The 17,837-nt window shown below is 38.5% G+C and overlaps 1 protein-coding gene across 3 annotated transcripts in view; it reads right to left on the reverse strand.

The window, feature by feature from the left end:
- Positions 1 to 13,282, reverse strand: part of LOC122865508 (cingulin-like protein 1) — a 66,224-nt gene extending 52,942 nt beyond the window's left edge. Inside the window, exon 1 of one of the 3 annotated variants that reach the window (XM_044174029.1) lies at positions 13,091 to 13,282. The gene's annotated coding sequence lies outside the window, so the exon portion shown is untranslated. Of the gene's footprint in view, positions 1 to 8,413; positions 8,491 to 12,806; positions 12,979 to 13,090 lie in introns of those variants that run through there. The other 2 variants (XM_044174030.1, XM_044174031.1) reach the window with 2 other exon arrangements.
- Between the last annotated feature and the right edge of the window lie 4,555 nt (positions 13,283 to 17,837).

Consider the following 17,837-nt stretch of genomic DNA (forward strand, 5'->3'; position numbering starts at 1 on the left):
GTTTGTCCGGCTGTAGTAGTTAATCCAAGGCCTAATCCAAACTGGATTGTGCAGTGTGCTATATAGTGGCATGCAGCTCTCTCTCTTTCTCGCTCTCTCACTGTAAACACACCAACTATATAAAACAGTAAACAGTAGAACCAGTTTGTATGTACCTAATGATGCGGTGAATAAGCAACATATCACCTCTCCTGTATTTGCTCTCTCCCTTTTGTCTCCTCCCCTGTTAATTGAAGCAGAGTCGAACCAGTTCCTCTGCATTTAACAATTACACTAGTGTGAGATCACATCTCTCTCACTCTCTCCACTATCATTATCTGTGTAAATCAGAGCAAAACAACCAGTTTCTGCAGCCTCTGTGTTTCTTAAAAAGCACTCACACAAAACATGCGTTGAATTCTCTACATCATGTTCTGTTGTCCTGCGTCACTTTCTAAATTGACTTCCTTTTTTCATTACAGAAAGAAGGGAGAATTTGCGAATCTCGCAGAAGATGAACTGAAAGGAAAATCAATTTGGCACCAAAAGGCAGATTACAGCCAAAGTTACAGAAAAGTAGATTTTCAGGATTTTCATTTTTAATGGCGCCTTCAAAAACGGGAGGGTAAACTGTGTTTAAAAGAGTTTGTCAAATTTTCTACATAACCGATAAATTGCATTTAAAAAAAATAATGAGACATGTTTTGGTACTATCACTTTGTCCCTCACTCACCGTGTACACTAGACTGCTTAATGGCATGTTTTCACTGCATACAGGTATTACCACAGCTTATTTTAGGTTTGGCACAACGCAGCTCTCACCACCACCCAACACACACACATACACAGGTGTGCAGGGCTTTCTTACAATGTCCTCCTCCATTGACATTGTTATAGCACTACAAAACCTCTAAAGGGTTGGATATACTCCAAAACAGTCACAGACAACAGGGGATGTGAATGTGGTTCTGTTTATACTACACTGGGTGCCTGCATACATGAATGTGTTCACACGTCTGTTGGTGTGGTCAGAAATTTTCTTCTGCCTGTGGATGGACATGAGTCTAAGTGGACATGGAAAGTATACTTTGAGCTGTAAAAAGCAGTTCGGGGTAAATGGTTGGGCATGCAAAGTTCTTTTAACAGTAAAGTTGATCTGTATTTCTAACCTTAACCAAGCAGTTTTTGTTGCCCAAACGTACCCAAACTTCAACAATAAAGGCAGCTGATCAAATAACTTTCATATGACCCAAAAGGCTGACGACCGATCTATTTTGTCGTTTAGGTTGTTTGGAATCGCCATATTAGATGGTTTAAGCCAACAGCAATGCTATCGTAATTACCAGTTTGCAAATTGTAAATACTGTTCACATCAACATCCAAGTTGTAATTACGACTGGAGAACTAGGATTTTTCTGAGGTCCGATATATCCGACTTGGCGACTATTATTAATATGGAAGTGGCAAACAAATATGGATGCCATCAGCCAAAGCCTGTAGTTCAAGGTAATTAAACCCAAATTTAAAAGGATATAGTGCTATAATGACCATGCACAGTACTTTTAAACCCTCACAGGACCAACTCTGCCATCGTACAAGGGGCAGATGGTGGATGAACTCATTTGACTTACACGCCAAAGGCCGGCTACATGTCCTGTTTCCAACAAACTGTGTTGGTAGTTGTTTTTTTGTTGTTGTTTTTAGCCATGACCTTCCCTAAATTTAACCAAGTAGTTTTAGTTTAGCATTAACCATAAATTAACCACATGCCATATGCAGATATTCTAAGAATATTCAACTGAAAAACGGTCCCAAATGTTGTCATCGTCAGTGTAATCTGGTCTCTGGCAGAACCCTCTAGAATCAGTGTTCTGTTTGTCAAATGGGTCGCTAAAATAATAATCAAAAACATTTACACCGATATTCAGATATATTAATCACAACTATTCATGTGTCTTTGGCAAAAATGTGTTAACTGCTTTAACACGTTATGTTAAAAAACTAAAATATTTAAAATTAATGAATCTATATGCTCTGAAATTATGCAGAAAGTCTAAAGCAAAATGTAAAATTTTAAGTTTAAATTAAAAGTGGGGGTATGCGATTCTAATCCAATAGACGTCTTTCTGTCAAATTCAGCGAATATCTCCTCACAGTACGCTAGCTGCCCGTTCAGTGTGTGCGCTGAAAAAAACTGAACACAGCCCTGGCTCTGGGCCACACAACACTCTTCAAGCCATTCCAGCCATGATATGTGTGTCAGGTAACGTTAAATGACTTGCCCACGGACATTCAGCTTCCGTTGTCGTCTGCCAAGATATGTTGTTGTTGTGAGTATAGCTATAGTGCCAGGAGAGTTGTGAGTATCGCTGTCTGGAGCTGGTTTTCTGACTGTAGGGACAACCGAGCTGTTGTTCACTCTATATCATTCTCCAGAATCGCATACCCCACCTTTAACTGTAGAAGCAAACACCATGATCATTATATAAATTTCAATAATTCCCCCTATACAAAAAGGAAGTGTGTGCATGTAGACAGACAGACAGTGGAGTACAAAGATGTGCAGATGATGAAGACTTTCAAACTCTTTCACTTTCTCATCTTTTAGTTCACTTCCATAACTAGAACATCGACAAAAATAACAACAACATCTACTCTCCAAGCACTGCAGCACCCACCCAGCACCCATCCAGCCTGCACCCACTCGGCCCTCCGATGAGGCTTAATGGGTAACAAGCACTGGGTGACCATAGTCTTGGAGTCAAGCCAGTTTTCCCAGATGCCAAATTGAAGCCTGGAGGTACTGCATAATGCAAAACAACACTCATTAAAACTTGAAGGAAAAAACAAGGAGCTATAAAATGCAAAAATGCACTAAGATGCATTTCAGGAGTAGCTCGGTGGCAGTTTTTAAATGACTGAGATGAATAATTAGGACTCTCAGGCATCCATTAGCAGGAGAAATTACAAGATGTAGAAAATGGGCTCCAAAACACACTCACAACCCTAAAATCAAAACCGTTTGGCCTGAACATTAAGTTAAAAGGTGGGGAATGTGACCTTTGGAAAGGCTTTCAGTGTAGAAACATACTGAGAAGCATTCAGATGAGTTCAGTGAGACTATGTGTCAGTTTCCAGTTGAAGTCAGGAATAAGTGCGTGTGTTATGGAAAAGAGATTTTATATATAATACAATGGGCAGTGACCGGATCAGAAGGCAAAGGATTTGAATCTTTAAACACGACAAACTGTCAACACCAACTGTACCAGACAGGAATGGACTTGGTCCAACAGATATGTGGCCCAAATCGTATCTACAATCAGCACCACAATCCTAATTTATGTACGTCCCTTAAGGGAATAGTTCAAGTTTTGGGAAATACGCTTATTTGCTTTCTTGCCGAGAGTTATGAGAAGATTGTTACAGCTCTCATGTCTGTACGCTAAATATGAAGCTAGAGCCAGCAGACGATTAGCTTAGCCTAGCATAAAGACTGGAAGTAGGGTTAAACAAACAAGATATAAAGATATTAATTAGTTACATTAAGAGGCGCTGGTATTCAGATTTCACATCTGTGCACAAACCATTAACCAGAATATTTCCTTGAATCAGAGTGAATCATGGGTATTCTGGGAAGTGTGAATGTCTTAGCGCCTTCAGTTTTATGGCAAAAATACTTACATTTAGATCACCTGCAAAAGGTTATATAAAGTACCATAAATCTGTAAAGTTCAATGCATTCCAGGAGTTATTTCATCAAGACATGCTCCTGCTTCTGATTTAGAAAAGTGCATATGTTACATGAATAATAGCTTTTTTTGTTAGTGTTCTCTCATGGATTTTTGCTTAGATCCACCAGAGATCCACTTAGACATATTGTCACATAGACCTAAAATCCGTGGCAACACATCAACAACCCTAGTGAGGTGTCAGACACGAGGGACCGAGAGGACTTCTAATGTGTGTTACAGTGGTAATCTGTGAAATCTGCCTCTGTGTTTATTTAGTCACCACGTTTGTTTCACATGTCAGTCAAACCTAGTGGAAGGGGCTGCACTGTTCCCTCTCAGGATGTTCTGTTGCTGCACTTTGGGCCTCTGCTCTTTTCTTTTCTGTTGATTCCAAACTAACTGTAAATGTAAAATGCATCACTTGCACTGCAGAAGAGCTCTGCACAGACCCAAAGGTGATTGGTCCCAGGCCTTTTTGGCTAAGAAAACTTGAAAGACCCATATACACTGTGACAATCGACAAAAGCTTACAATCGTGACAGAAACATGGTGAAATCTGTGGTCCTAGATCACACTGCGAGACACTCCAACAGTCTGCTGATTTACAGCTTTGGTTACTTACTTAATTCAATTTGAATTAAGTAAGACATTTTCCAACCATGGGAGCAGCGCAAATGGATCATGTAAATTGATGACCTGTGCCTTATTTGCATTTTTTTCCTATTCACATCTTAGCGCTGCGATTCACCAGGCATTCATCACACACTCTGATATCACTTTGACACAGACTGCGATTTTATTGGACTAACACACCTCACCTCACACAGTGTGTCATGCAGTAAACCTGTAAGAATGCTATTATCGTACAGTATGCAGGGACCTTGAAACTAAGAAACATCTAGGCCTATATGCAATAGGCGATTTGTTAATTTTTAACAGGGGGGCGGCGGGATTCTCGCTTCATTTCGTTCACCTGCGACTAAGCGAACCCACTCATCGATATTTGAATTACATAATAGACATGCTCAGAAGTATGTGATGTTACCATTCCAAACAATTTTGCGTGTGTGTGTTAGTCTACCATTCAAGGCTCACACCCTCATTCCTAACATACCTGCCATCTCCATCCAACTTCCTACTTTCCCATGAATCACTGTTGAGTTGCAGTTTGTGACATGATGTCGCATTCAGCTAGAATCTTAAAGTCTATGGCCAATAATAAAATCAACATGTGCAATGCCAGCGGCAACAGATCATGTTTTTAGGATGGTTTTTATAAGCCTTTTGACGAGTCATAGTAGGCAGCATGGTAACACTTTAGTCTGCCGTGGTGAGTGATAGAAGCCTTCATGCTAACACATTACCATTCAGGATGTTGAGTGACACTAGACACAATGTTAACAATTTACTGTACAGTAACACCCTCTCTGTAAAATGACAGTCAATGTACTGACACTCAGCCCTTCTCAGATGAAAGAATAAACACTGACACTATCAGAGCATTATATCTATCACTATCAGCAGATTTCAGTTTAGCATGTAAGGTGACAGCTGCTCCATTATCACTTTGACATAAGTTTAGTGACTGGAAGCTCCAGACTAACACTGAAGCTCTGTGCTAACAATTTCATTCACTGTATTGATTTGTAGCAAGCTCCATATGCTAACACTTTAGCATACATTTACTGTAATACTGACTCATGTCTATAAAACTAAGGCTACCTCCGCACGGTGCACATTAAGCTTGTTATTTTAATATCTTGGATTACATTTCTACACAGATTTATCCTAAAGTTTGCATTTTTAGCAAAACTGTTTATTTAAATTTGTGCATGCACCATTAGTAGTACAGCTCACAGTCATTAGGACTAAATGTATTCAGTTAAACATTTCATTACTGCCAGCAAGCTGATATGCAGCAAGGAAATTAAGCAACAACAAAAACAACAAAAATCTCACATTGACTTTGAAAATTGTCCCTGTACAGAATAAAACAGTAGATTGATGTCAGAGTTGTAACACAGAGCGCAGTGACTAATGAACCGCGCAGAGAGGCTTTTTTAGAGGTTTATGGGAACCCTTCTACTGCTATACATGAATTCCATCGCGTTAATGATTGATGGGTGCCAGATGCCACCTCAGGGTGTTCCTCATACCAGACAACTTGACATTTGTATTATAATAGAAATGAATGTAGCACACAATAGACAGCTTGTTCAGTAAAACTTTGGGGCGGCAGAAGCTACATACTTATACTTATACGGGTAGAGGAAGTGAATGAGACATGCCCCGCCTGCCTGAACAACCACTGAAACCCTACTGGATTTGACTAGTAGCAGAGGAATTATATATTTTTAATGATACATTTTTGAAACACTACTGACCTGTGCATTCATCGAACCAGCTGGCAGGGGTTAAACATTTACATTAAGGTGAGGGTGATATTATTCTCAAATTTACCTGGTTAATATTTTACCAATTCAAGATTTAGATCACTTAATGTGGCTTTACTACGTTGTTTTATGTTTTGTGTTATTAGAAATTGTTCTAAGAGCAACTTAATACCTGAATTTGAAGACTTTGGATTTCAGTTTCTTTAAGAAAATAAATGTACGGCTCATCATTTTTCAGATTTCACATGGGATGTGTGTGAACACTTCTGCAAACATGAAAGGAACAGAATGAAGAGAATGAAAGCAAACACAGACATACTTTTCCCCTTTTTAAACCATCCTGACAGCTGACAGACAGACAACACCCTGAACAAAAACTCATCACATAGCAATGGAAGTACACTGCAACATGATAAAACAGGCTTGTTCGTGTGTCATTGTGAGAAAATTTAATTTCATCATCCCTTGAAGTAATAACTGCTCCTCTCTCTGGATAATGGTTTATATCAACATATCAGACAAAATATTCATATTGAACATATCTGAAAAATGTTCAGTCAAGATTTTTTAAATTTCTTCATTCTACAAATGATCAGGGAATGACAGAATCTATGACAAGTTTAACGTGCACAGATTCAGATATGCTTAAGGTATATTTAAGGAATGTTTGAAGGCCGTGAGAATCTTCATTGTTCAGATGAAAACCAAACAAGTTTTCTAAAAACAATGACATCATCTATCATATCTCTGGAAAAGTTAACCAGGCGTACATTTGCCAAACCAACCAGTTAGACCTCATGTTTGAAGCCTCTTCTCTTGTAAGAGCAAAACATGGTGATGGCCGGAGAGCAGAAAACAGTCACTGCAACTACGGTTGCCACCCCAGCTTTTTAAATTGTTAATTAATGTTCTGGTTTTACAAGAGAAGACTTGCCTCAGAAAATGCCTGTAACCATAGAAACAATAGTGATGCTTTAATGTCTGGAGCTGCATGGTTGCACTAGCTGTTCCTAAGTTCAAACTTAGCCTAGTTATAATGTAAGTGGTTACTAAGTGGAGATCTACACATCACTAAATTAAAAACGGGTTGCACCACAAAAACTAGTTACTATGTAGAGATGAGTTGTTGCTAAATATTCATACACATACTATCTGCCAGGTGTAACTATTACATACTGTTAGTTAATTGAATTAGCTAACTGACAGAACGAACATTAGCATGCTAATATATTACCCATTAAGAGGAGTCAGAGAAGTAATATTATTGACAATATCTGACCTTACACTTCAAAATGCTGTATAATAATGATGTCAACTGAGAAGATTTTTAATTACTGTACTGGCCTCATTGCAATACTGACACTAAATGAACACTACTTCCTGTCTTTATAGTAGGCTGCACTACTATTAACTGTCACCAGGTGGCTCCAACAAACCAAACATGCAAGAACCACGCAGCGTCCAGAACAATTACATTTTACAAAAAACACAATATATTTCAAATTAGAAAATATTATGCTAATAATGTATAGTAAATGACCAAATACTGTCGGCTAGGTTGGCTTAATTGGATATCTCCCACTCACTCAGATTTCTACATGAATGCATATATAAATAAAATAAAGTCATACCCACATTTACAAAAGATTGGCAGTTAAGTTTAATGTATCATTTGGCCACCTAAAACATTTATTTTTGAAGGTTGTATTACAGCCCATGATGCAACAGTAACTTCCTGTTCAAATAGTCAATTAGCTTTTGATTAGACAGCGCTATGATGTTTCCCAGCAACCGACTGACACATTACTATAGTCTTTACTAGCTTGGACATTCTTAAGTTTGACTGTTTTAACCGATTTAGTAAATCATTAGTTTGAAACTAGCTAGTAGTTGCTATGAACTCCAGTCCTGTTCACACTATCAGTTAGCAAGCTCGTTAGCTCAGAGAGCTTCTACTTCCTTTAATAACTCTTTATTGATTTAAATTATGTACAATTTTAAGAACAAAATGCTAGGGGAGGGTAAACGCCAAAGTACAGACAAAATAGAATGAAACTCAGAGCTATTGTGGGTGACTAGTGCTAGCATGTTCCTGACTGGTTAGTGTGTTAGCAGTTAGCTTGCCAGCTACAGTAAGTTAGTTCACCAATTAGCTCTGCAAGTAGTCACAACATCACCAAGCCTCTAGTGGGCTACCACATTTTTTCTCAAAGTATGGTATCAAATTTGATTTAGAAACAGTACTGAAACTCAAGTATGGTATCTGCAGTTGAATTGTACAGTTGTTCTTAGTCGTGCATTATCACTTACTTTAATATAAAAGGTCAGTAGAAGGCTGGAAACCCTGGTGGGTTTTTTAGCATGTCTCTATAACTGGACTCCATCTTGGCAAGTGTGAGTAAAAGGTAAAGAGGTGAGAGAGAGAGAGAGAGAGAGAGAGAGAGAGAGAGAGAGAGAGAGAGAGAGAGAGAGAGAGAGGGTGGGTGTGTTCTGGGCAAAACTGAGAGAGAAGAGTTGTGTTTTCTTGTTGGTCTGGTTGGTTAACTGGGCCGGAGTCAAGGGAAAGAATGTAGTCCCATTAAAACACATTAAAGAGACAGCGAGAGAGAGAGAGAGAGAGAGAGAGAGAGAGAGAGAGAGAGAGAGAGAGAGAGAGAGGGAGAGAGAGAGAGAGAATGGGTGTGTGTCAGTGTAGTTTGTACATGTGTTCATCATAAAGTCATCTACTACTGCAGATAAAGATGATTTGAATTTAAATTTGAAATTAAAAGATTGAAATCACCAAAGGAAATGAAATAATGATAATAATAATAATAATAATAATAATCAGCATCATGTGTTAAAAGAAAAGCAATAATATTAAAAAAAATTAAATAAAAATTATCAAAAAATAAAATAATAAAAAGTACATAAAAGAAAAGAATACAAAAAAGAAAAAAGTAATGGAGTAAATAAAAAATGTCTATAAACACTAGCAAATTAAAAAAAGAGAGATCCGGGAAAAATGTGATGAGAGTGGAGAGAAAGTGAAAAAGAGGAAGGTAAATGAGAAACAGGAACAACAAGAGAGAAAATACAGTGAAGAAGAGACAAGGAAAAGTGAGAATAAAGAGAGATATGATAGAACACAAAGAGAAGGATAAAGTCAGAAGGAAAGGGGGAGATAAACATAATTAGAGCAGAAAAAGATGGACGATAAGATAAATATGAGGAATATAGAAAGAGCCATAGGCAGAGAGTCAGAGATGCTAACAGCTGATATTAAGTCGGGGTTTCAGCATTCCTCAGCCTGAAACACTTAAACATGCATGACTGATTCCTCTGTTTACTTGGTAAGTCAGTAAGACAACAGCATCACAACAATGTTTTACTTGCAGAACGCAGGGCAACTGCACAGGGGCAGCCTGTTCACTTAACACACACTTCCACAAGTAATTTACAGTATTTGATGCAGACACATAAGGTGAGCACTGTTTTCCCTGCTAACACTACAGCATGAGGCTAGCATTTTCTAAGGTATCCATTTGGGAGAGCGTTAAAATAAAACTTTGGTTTCAGGGGTGGAAATACCAGTTAAGGGTGTGTTGAAGGCAAAAACAGAGATACATTTTCAAATCTATCTGCTTGAGGCAGATAGGATCGCTAGTACCACTGTTCCAGTAGCTAGCCATTAATCTAGATGTTCCACTTTTTTTCTTTTTTTTTCTAAATGTGACATAAAACTAAAACTATAAGCTAAAATAGGCTAAAAAGCTCTCGTAATAATTCTCGAGTGGCCCTTTCTCATTAGTCTTTTGATTCATTGTTAATATGAAAAATGATTTGATGAATGGAGCAATAACAACAGTATCACCATCTGCTTGATTTTATATCACGACTGACTGGAAACCACATCACAGTTTCTATTTTACCAAAGAATTACTGTATCAAACAGTATCAGCCATAACAACGTCCTAAGTCCAGGATGCCTGACTTTACCACTAGCATGTGAACATAGCATAACATTTATAGCGAAAAAAGATAAATGTGTAATGACAGAGGTCAGAGATGTGTCGAGGGCGACCTACACACCAAATCTAAAAATCACCCAAATCTGTTTGAATCTTTATGGGACACCAGACAAACATAAAGCTACAGGTTGAAAACATAATCTCTTATATTACGGAACGTCATTGCTAGAGAACGCAAACTGTCACCATCACTGAACAGTTACCCAACTTCCTGATTCATCCAAACACATGGAGGCTATAACACTGTTAGAGGTCCAGTGTATATAAATGTGATCAGGTCAGGTAGTGTTATTGTTATTATTGCTGTCATTCATTAACTAATAATTGACACTGTGGCGCCACGTGGAGCTGGTGTAAGTGACATTAGCGCACTCCGCCCAGCTGAAGTAAAGATAACGTCTCCTTTCTGCGGCTCTGTTATCGGAGCACAGTGCAGGGTACAGTCAGACTCGCCCTTTGACTGAGCACCGAGTGGCGCTTTGAGAAAACACAAAACTGTTTCTTCATAGTGACAAATGGGAGTTTTCAAACACAAGTTTGGTCCTGCACAGATTATCTGTTTCTGTTTCAGTCAGATGTAGTTTAAAGCTTAAGTAATGGTGAGTGGAAACAACTGCATCAACTGAAACAACTGGGTAACAATGACAAGACAACATGCTGTATTTCTATGGTTCTTTATGGCAAGTTAGTTTGTTTTTTTATGGTATTTCTTTCTCCTATAAGATGACCATAAGATTCATATGATGTTCCTATACTGACCTAAAGAGAATTTGTGGAACTACACAACACGGCCAAAAGTATGTGGTCGCCCTAACATTCCAGCCATAACTGATCGTTTTCATTTCATTCCAAAACCCTACACGTGAATATGCTGCTATAACAGTCTCCACTCTTGTGGGCAGGCTTTCTACAAGATTTTCCAGTTCATCCCAATGGTAATGGATGGGGTTAAGGTCAGGGCTCTGTGCAGGCCAGTCAAGTTCTTCCACACCAAACTGGGAAAACCATTTCTTTATGGACCTGGCTTTGTGCACAGGGACATTGTCAAGTTCGGACAGGAAAGGGTCTTCCCCTAACTGATGCCACAGCTGGAAGCACACTATTGTCTAAAATATCATTGTATGCCGTAGCATTAAAATTTACCTTCATTGGAACTGAGGGCCCCAACCTATGAACATACCCTGACCCCAGAGGTACACAGCTGTGGACAGAGGTATCCACATACGGACATACGTAGGATCCCAATTTTGCACTTATACTGACATTACATGTTTTATATGTTTGGTACTGTAGTCAGTGTTTAACTTTTCTAAATCTTCAGTATTATATCCTACACTTTATGGTACTTTAGGGATTAACAGTGTGCCTGTGTTTCTCAATAGATTTATAATGCCTTTATCAAAGTTTACAGTAATCCTAAGAGATTCATATAATAGCCCTTAGTGACTTTCAGTTTTGGTAGAACTTAGCTAATTTATTAGCCTAGGAACCAGACGAATCTGCGAGCTCATGCTTTATTTGCTCTGGCAGATGTGTCTGGACCCCCTCCCATTCAGACAGATTTACCCCCGCCCTGGATCTGGTCAGGCCAATCACAACCATTTATCTAATATGAGGCGGGTTTGATACGATGAATGTACAAAGGAGTGCGACCTTATTGACCTTATTGAGGCATTTTCGTAAACAACCAAGATGGCTGCCGGTGACATGGAACTGTTTCTGTTGAATCCGCTATGACGTCAGTATAAAAACGTGCTGGACGGTATATTTTCTCTAAAAGAAGAACAAACTGCATCTGCATCTAAAGCTTTTGTTGATAAGAAAGATGTGTTTGCTGTACTTCCAACAGGATTTGGTAAGTTTAATTGACCATTGACCGCGTTTCATTGCTGTGATTGGTTGTAGGTCTATCCAATTGCGTCCCGAAGCATTTTGGTTTGCACCTGTTGATAACACCCCTAATCGAAAATGAACTGAGCGGTTCCAGAATTAGTCTGGTGATGCCAGCCTACTAATGTATGCCAATGGTTCCCAGACTACACAGAATTGTGCTTATTTTTGACTTTTCACAAATTTTTGCTTTTATTTTTTGTGAAGTACTCAATACTTTAACCTATTCAATCATCTAAAGCCTTTAAATGAAACAATGCAAGAGGGGGACAAAATCCCTTTTTGTCCACACTAAAGCCATAACCTGTGATATGGAGTCACAGGTATCATTCACTACTGATTTATGCTGACTTTATCTAACTTAACTGATCTTTTCTACGATGTATTGATAACTGTTACTGGCTTTATCTAATGTTCCTGTGGGAAGTTACACCAGCCTTTGTGTTACTACTAACTTTTTTCATACTTTTTGTGAAATCTCCAGTTTTTAATCACATTTAATAGTACTTTAATAGTATTGGCTTTATCAAAGTGAATTGATATTTAAAGCTCAAATAAATGTGATATAATATTCACATGACTGAAGTGTTGTTTAATACAAAATACTGAGTTGCTTTATCATATTTTATGGCATTGATCCAATAGGGACATACAGGCATACATATATATATACTGTACATATAGCAGGCTATATTTGAATATTGATGCTGACTTTATCATACTTTGTGTTTGATGCTGTTTGTATCTCCATTAGTAATGCAATAATCTGAACAAAATACAATAAAGCCTGATGTGATACTGACCTTGTTGCACTTTATCCCCCTTTGATAGTTTTAATCTCAAGCAGTTTCTGTGATTTAGCCTAACTGTTCAGCAGTGTCTGTTCAGCTGCTGTCCCTCTTTCAGCAAAGACTAAAGTTATAGTTTTGACCAGCATCCGCTTATCTCCAGCTCCAGGAAACGTGCGTGAACTCAATGAAGTAACTGAAAGCAAAACGGCCTCGGAGTCACTGACAAAACCTGGACTGAAAGCGACGCAGTCAGGTTAGAATCCAACAGGCGTCCCGGTAAATCATCAGCCTCTTACCTGTTGTGCTCCCTCTGCGGTGCTCTCTTGCGGACTGACAGGCTGCAGTTTATGGCTGACAGGAGTTTGCCTTGTGGGCGGGTCCGGGGCTACACCTGGCGCACACCTGAGACGTGTGCGAGCGCGCGCACGAGGTCGCTGACGCACGCAGAATAGTTACATGGCCGCCTGCGCAGCCTGTCCGAGCTGATTAACAAGAGGGAAGAGAGAAGGGAAACGTGATGTGAGCGGAAAAATTCACTTCTCTCTCTCTCGCTCTCTCTCTCGCTCTCTCTCTCTCTCTCTCTCTCTCTCTCACACACACACACACACCATTTTTGGAAATCTAATGTACCAGTCTCTCACCAGAATGCAACTATTGTAACTATTTCAGGAATGTTCGCCTCCCTTGTGGTTTCCGTTCTGATGTCACTGATATTTCTTTATTGAAAAACTGGAGCTGAAAAAGCTGGATCATTCTCTGATGGGTTAACTTCTTGTTCTCTGTTTAAATTTTCTATCTATCTATCTATCTATCTATCTATCTATCTATCTATCTATCTATCTATCTATCTATCTATCTATCTATCTATCTATCTATCTATCTGTCTGTCTGTCTGTCTGTCTGTCCGTGTGTAAATTTAGGGCCAGTGGAAATGGAAATAGAAAAAGAGGTTTTTACCCTTTTGTGTGTTTTGCCCAAGAGGAAATTTTAATAGCCTAATTAAACCAACCTGATCAAAATATCCAAATTCACATATGTGTGTCTGTCTGTGTATGTAAATGTAGCCTACTTAATAGACTTGTCCAGTGGTAGTACACTGACTATTGTACTTATATAATATTCTTTGCGCTTTCTGCCATATAAACGCTGTTGAGATGCCTTATCTAACCCCTTGTCTAACTGAGAACTAATCACATTACATTTACTAGTTAACCTACATTATGGGGCAGGCTCCTCCCAAACCACATGTAGGCCTATTCCTCATTTTCATTCCTATTTGGAGCCAATAAGCACATTAATCATTTTTCTTTCTTTCGATATGTTCCCTTACATTGCCAATAGAGTGAAAAGAGGTAGAATCGTGTTTTGAGTGGAGTATGCCTTAAATTTCTATATTTCACCATAAAAACAAAACAAACAAAAAATACAGTGAGATTTCACCTCTACCTCCTCAGGATGAATTGTAATAACACTGGTGATCCACTGACTTTTCATCTAGAATAATTTAATTTATAGTATTGTAACCAATACTTTTGTTCATGACCCAGTACCTGTAAAACTAATTACGTTACATTCCCATCAGCCTCAGCTATACTTTGTGTTTAGTGCTAATTAGGCTAGCTAATGTTAGCATGCTAACACGCTAAACTACGATGCATTAAACTAAGATGTGTTAGCATATAGCTCAAAGCACTACTGTATATTACAGCCTCACTGCTGTTTATTGTTAAAAGAGACTAATGTGAGTTGGGAGACATGAATGCAGGTGTCCAGTGTTACTTTCCATCCATCTTATAGACTTTTTGGGGAAAAGAATGTCACACTATTTCCTGCTTTGCTACTGATCTATAATAATTTGTGTCTATGTTTTTTCCACACAAAGTTAAACTGACTTGTTTAAAATTCACATAAAAAAGCACATGTACTTCTTCTCACTCAGTGAAAAATCCAGAATATATGAATATGCAAATATTGTTAATTTCAAAAGTGAAACTGCACACAACATGTGTCCTACTTACTGTGCTCTGAGGATTTCCACATCACACTTAAATAGGTTGCATATGGGACCATGACTGGCTTCCAAACTAGTTGTGATGTCACAAAATTGTACTTGTAGGTTCACGCCTTAAACTGAGCTTCACGGCGAGCAGAGAGAAACTTTCCCCATTCAACAGATTCACGTGAAAACAGTTTTCTAGTATCAAACTCTGCACATACATCATTCTGCACAGTGATGCTTAAACATCCAAGTGGAATACTAATAAGTAAAACACATTTTTGAGTGGAGGGGGACTTTTAAAACAAACAACCACCAACGCTGTCACTTTGTGTTAAGGCTGGATGTGATATCTGAACACATAAATCGAAAGTAAATAAATAAATAAATGTACTCTGAACTTGAGAAACACTTGTGATTTTCCATCTAAACACAATGTGATACAGTGGTACACCTGCACATAAACTGACAGCTTACAGTTGAGAGTTGGAGTCTCCTGTTAAGAGCGCTGACTGTTGGTTAAACAGCCGCTGGTTGCTAAAGGTGTCAGACTGAACTGCAGAACTGCTTTGTGTTGGGCAACACTGACAACCACGCCTCACATTTCTCTGTGCCGGAGGTGAGAACACACCCATTCAGCTGGTTATACTATGGACACACACACACACACACACACACACACACACATGCATTCAAATGTGTGATGAAACTAAAAATATCTTTTGTTGTTCTGTAAAAATCACTTTGTTGAGACAAATCTGCTTGTGAAAAGACATCATGATATAAATAAGCTATTCTGTCTGTCTGAAAGTCTCAGTATCAGGCTGCAGGCAGGTCACTCTCACTTGAGTTTTAGGAAATCTTTGTCTCAGTCTGAACCGATAAAAGCTTTATCATGTGCAAACCAATGCACATGCCTGCTTGTGAACTTAATAGGTGTGGAATGAGACAAAAGCAGTGTAGCCATAATTTAGTGAAACCGTCAGTGTTTGGAAGGTGTTGGGGACGTTGTAATACATTTTTTCCAAGCTGACCACTTTTAAAATCCAGTCTCATCGACATGAATCCAATCTGAACACTTCACTTTGTGAAGAAACAACTTTATACAGCCACGTGTCAGTCTACATGGGAGGGTTTAATCTGAATTGTAGTGGAGTAGAAGTATAAAGTAGCAGAAAATGGATATACTCAAGTAAAGTACAAGTACCTCAAAAATAAACACAGTACTTGTAAATGTACTTTTTCACCACTGGATACAAGGCAATGAAAATGTGATTTTTTTAAGTTTATTGTAAGATGAAAATGTATTTTTTTAATACTGCTGCAGGGTGGATGTTTGACTCCAAGAAAAGTGAAAGGTGTGATGTCTATGACACCATGACACCATTAGGACTCTGCTGTCCTTGAGCAAAACAGTTTGTAACAAAGTCAAGTAGAGCAAGGCATTCACTCTGCTGCTGCCAGTGCTTCCAGTCAGTGTCTGTGTCCTGCTGCAGACCTCCAAACTGGAGGATCTGCTGCAGTCAGCAGATCTAAAACCTTACTCTGTTTCACGTACTTGTCAGCAGACCTCAGAGTTTGTGTCATCTCATGTGGGAAAAGATCATTTCCATATTTTTAGACATTTGTTGACAATTCTCTCTGTACTGCATTACAAACAAATTTTCGCTGTGTTCACTGACAGGTTTGCAATTAAACTGACAAATCCCCTTGTAAGTCTCTCGCAGTAAAAAACAATTTCTGAATTAAATATTTGATGTTTGTCTGTTACATGATAATAAATACATCCATCCGTCCATCCATACACTCTGGACAGGTCGCCAGCTGGAACAACATGATAAAGAATATATGTGATGATGTCAGTGACAGTGTCGAATAAGAGGATGTTTCCAACCTCAAAGCTACTGAGGGGGAAATAAAAGGAAAATATGCATGTTAAGAAGTTAATTTCATCTTTTCACACATCTGTTTTCTCTTCCATGGTTGTGAATCACCCTGCAGAGAACTGTACATGTTGTCTTGTGTCACTTGGTCGTTCAGAGTGTGACTGCAGTTTAAAGTAACATGCTGCAGATGGGAGCGCCCCAGTAACACAACCTTTACTCACACACTGATAACTCACGCTGCTGCAATAACTTACATAAGACATCTGAGGTGATGTACTTTCTCAGTTATGCAGCAAAACTATAAGTCAGCATTATTCTCAAAACAATTTCTTGATTTTTTGCTTTTGCATAATTCATTTTTTCTCTTGTTCAACTTATTTTGTGAGTTTCTTTTCTTTTTTGTATATATTATATCAGTATAACCTTTCATTTCCATTTTCCTCCATGTTGCTGTGTTTTTTACTCTACATAAAGGAGAGTGCCTTTAGATGTTAAGTTTCTGCAGTGAGACGGATTCTGGCCATCAGAGATAATGATATCTTTGGGCAATGCAAGGGCTTTTTCACGTTGTTGTTGCATTTGAGCCGGTTAATTTTGGTTTCATATTGTAATTATCCAAAAAGAACTAAAGAACACTGAAGAACTATACATGACATACCTACATCCTGTCGTCATCACCTACATGAGCTACAACTCCCTATACTTGCAATTGATTGGTTCGCAGACAGGAGTGCGTCTGATGTTGTCGGCGTGTTGCCAGTTTGGCTGGCAGCCTTCTATCGCAGTTTGAATGAATGGAGAAAAAATGAATGAACAGATTAATTTTGTTGCCTCTATAATAACAATTGTTATTAATAATTTGGTCTCCTCATCTACCCATGTGCTATTTTATATTGTAGGGTTGTTTTTCCTTTTTCCGGTTCTGATGATGGCCTACCAGAACTTCCTGTAATTGGTCCAAAAATCCAAACCATCCAAAAACTGAACTAGAAACGAACTGAACCATGGTTCAGTTTGATGCTATGATAATGCAAACATGTTCATGTTTTGCAGTTATAATGTTTACCATGTTCACCGTTTTGCAGGTGAACCATACTAATGGACAAAATGAAATTTTGACCATTATGACAGTGCTAGATGAAAAGTCAGGAGATTGTTACA

Source organism: Siniperca chuatsi, linkage group LG18 (assembly GCF_020085105.1).
Source record: "Siniperca chuatsi isolate FFG_IHB_CAS linkage group LG18, ASM2008510v1, whole genome shotgun sequence".
Classification (NCBI taxonomy): domain Eukaryota; kingdom Metazoa; phylum Chordata; class Actinopteri; order Centrarchiformes; family Sinipercidae; genus Siniperca; species Siniperca chuatsi.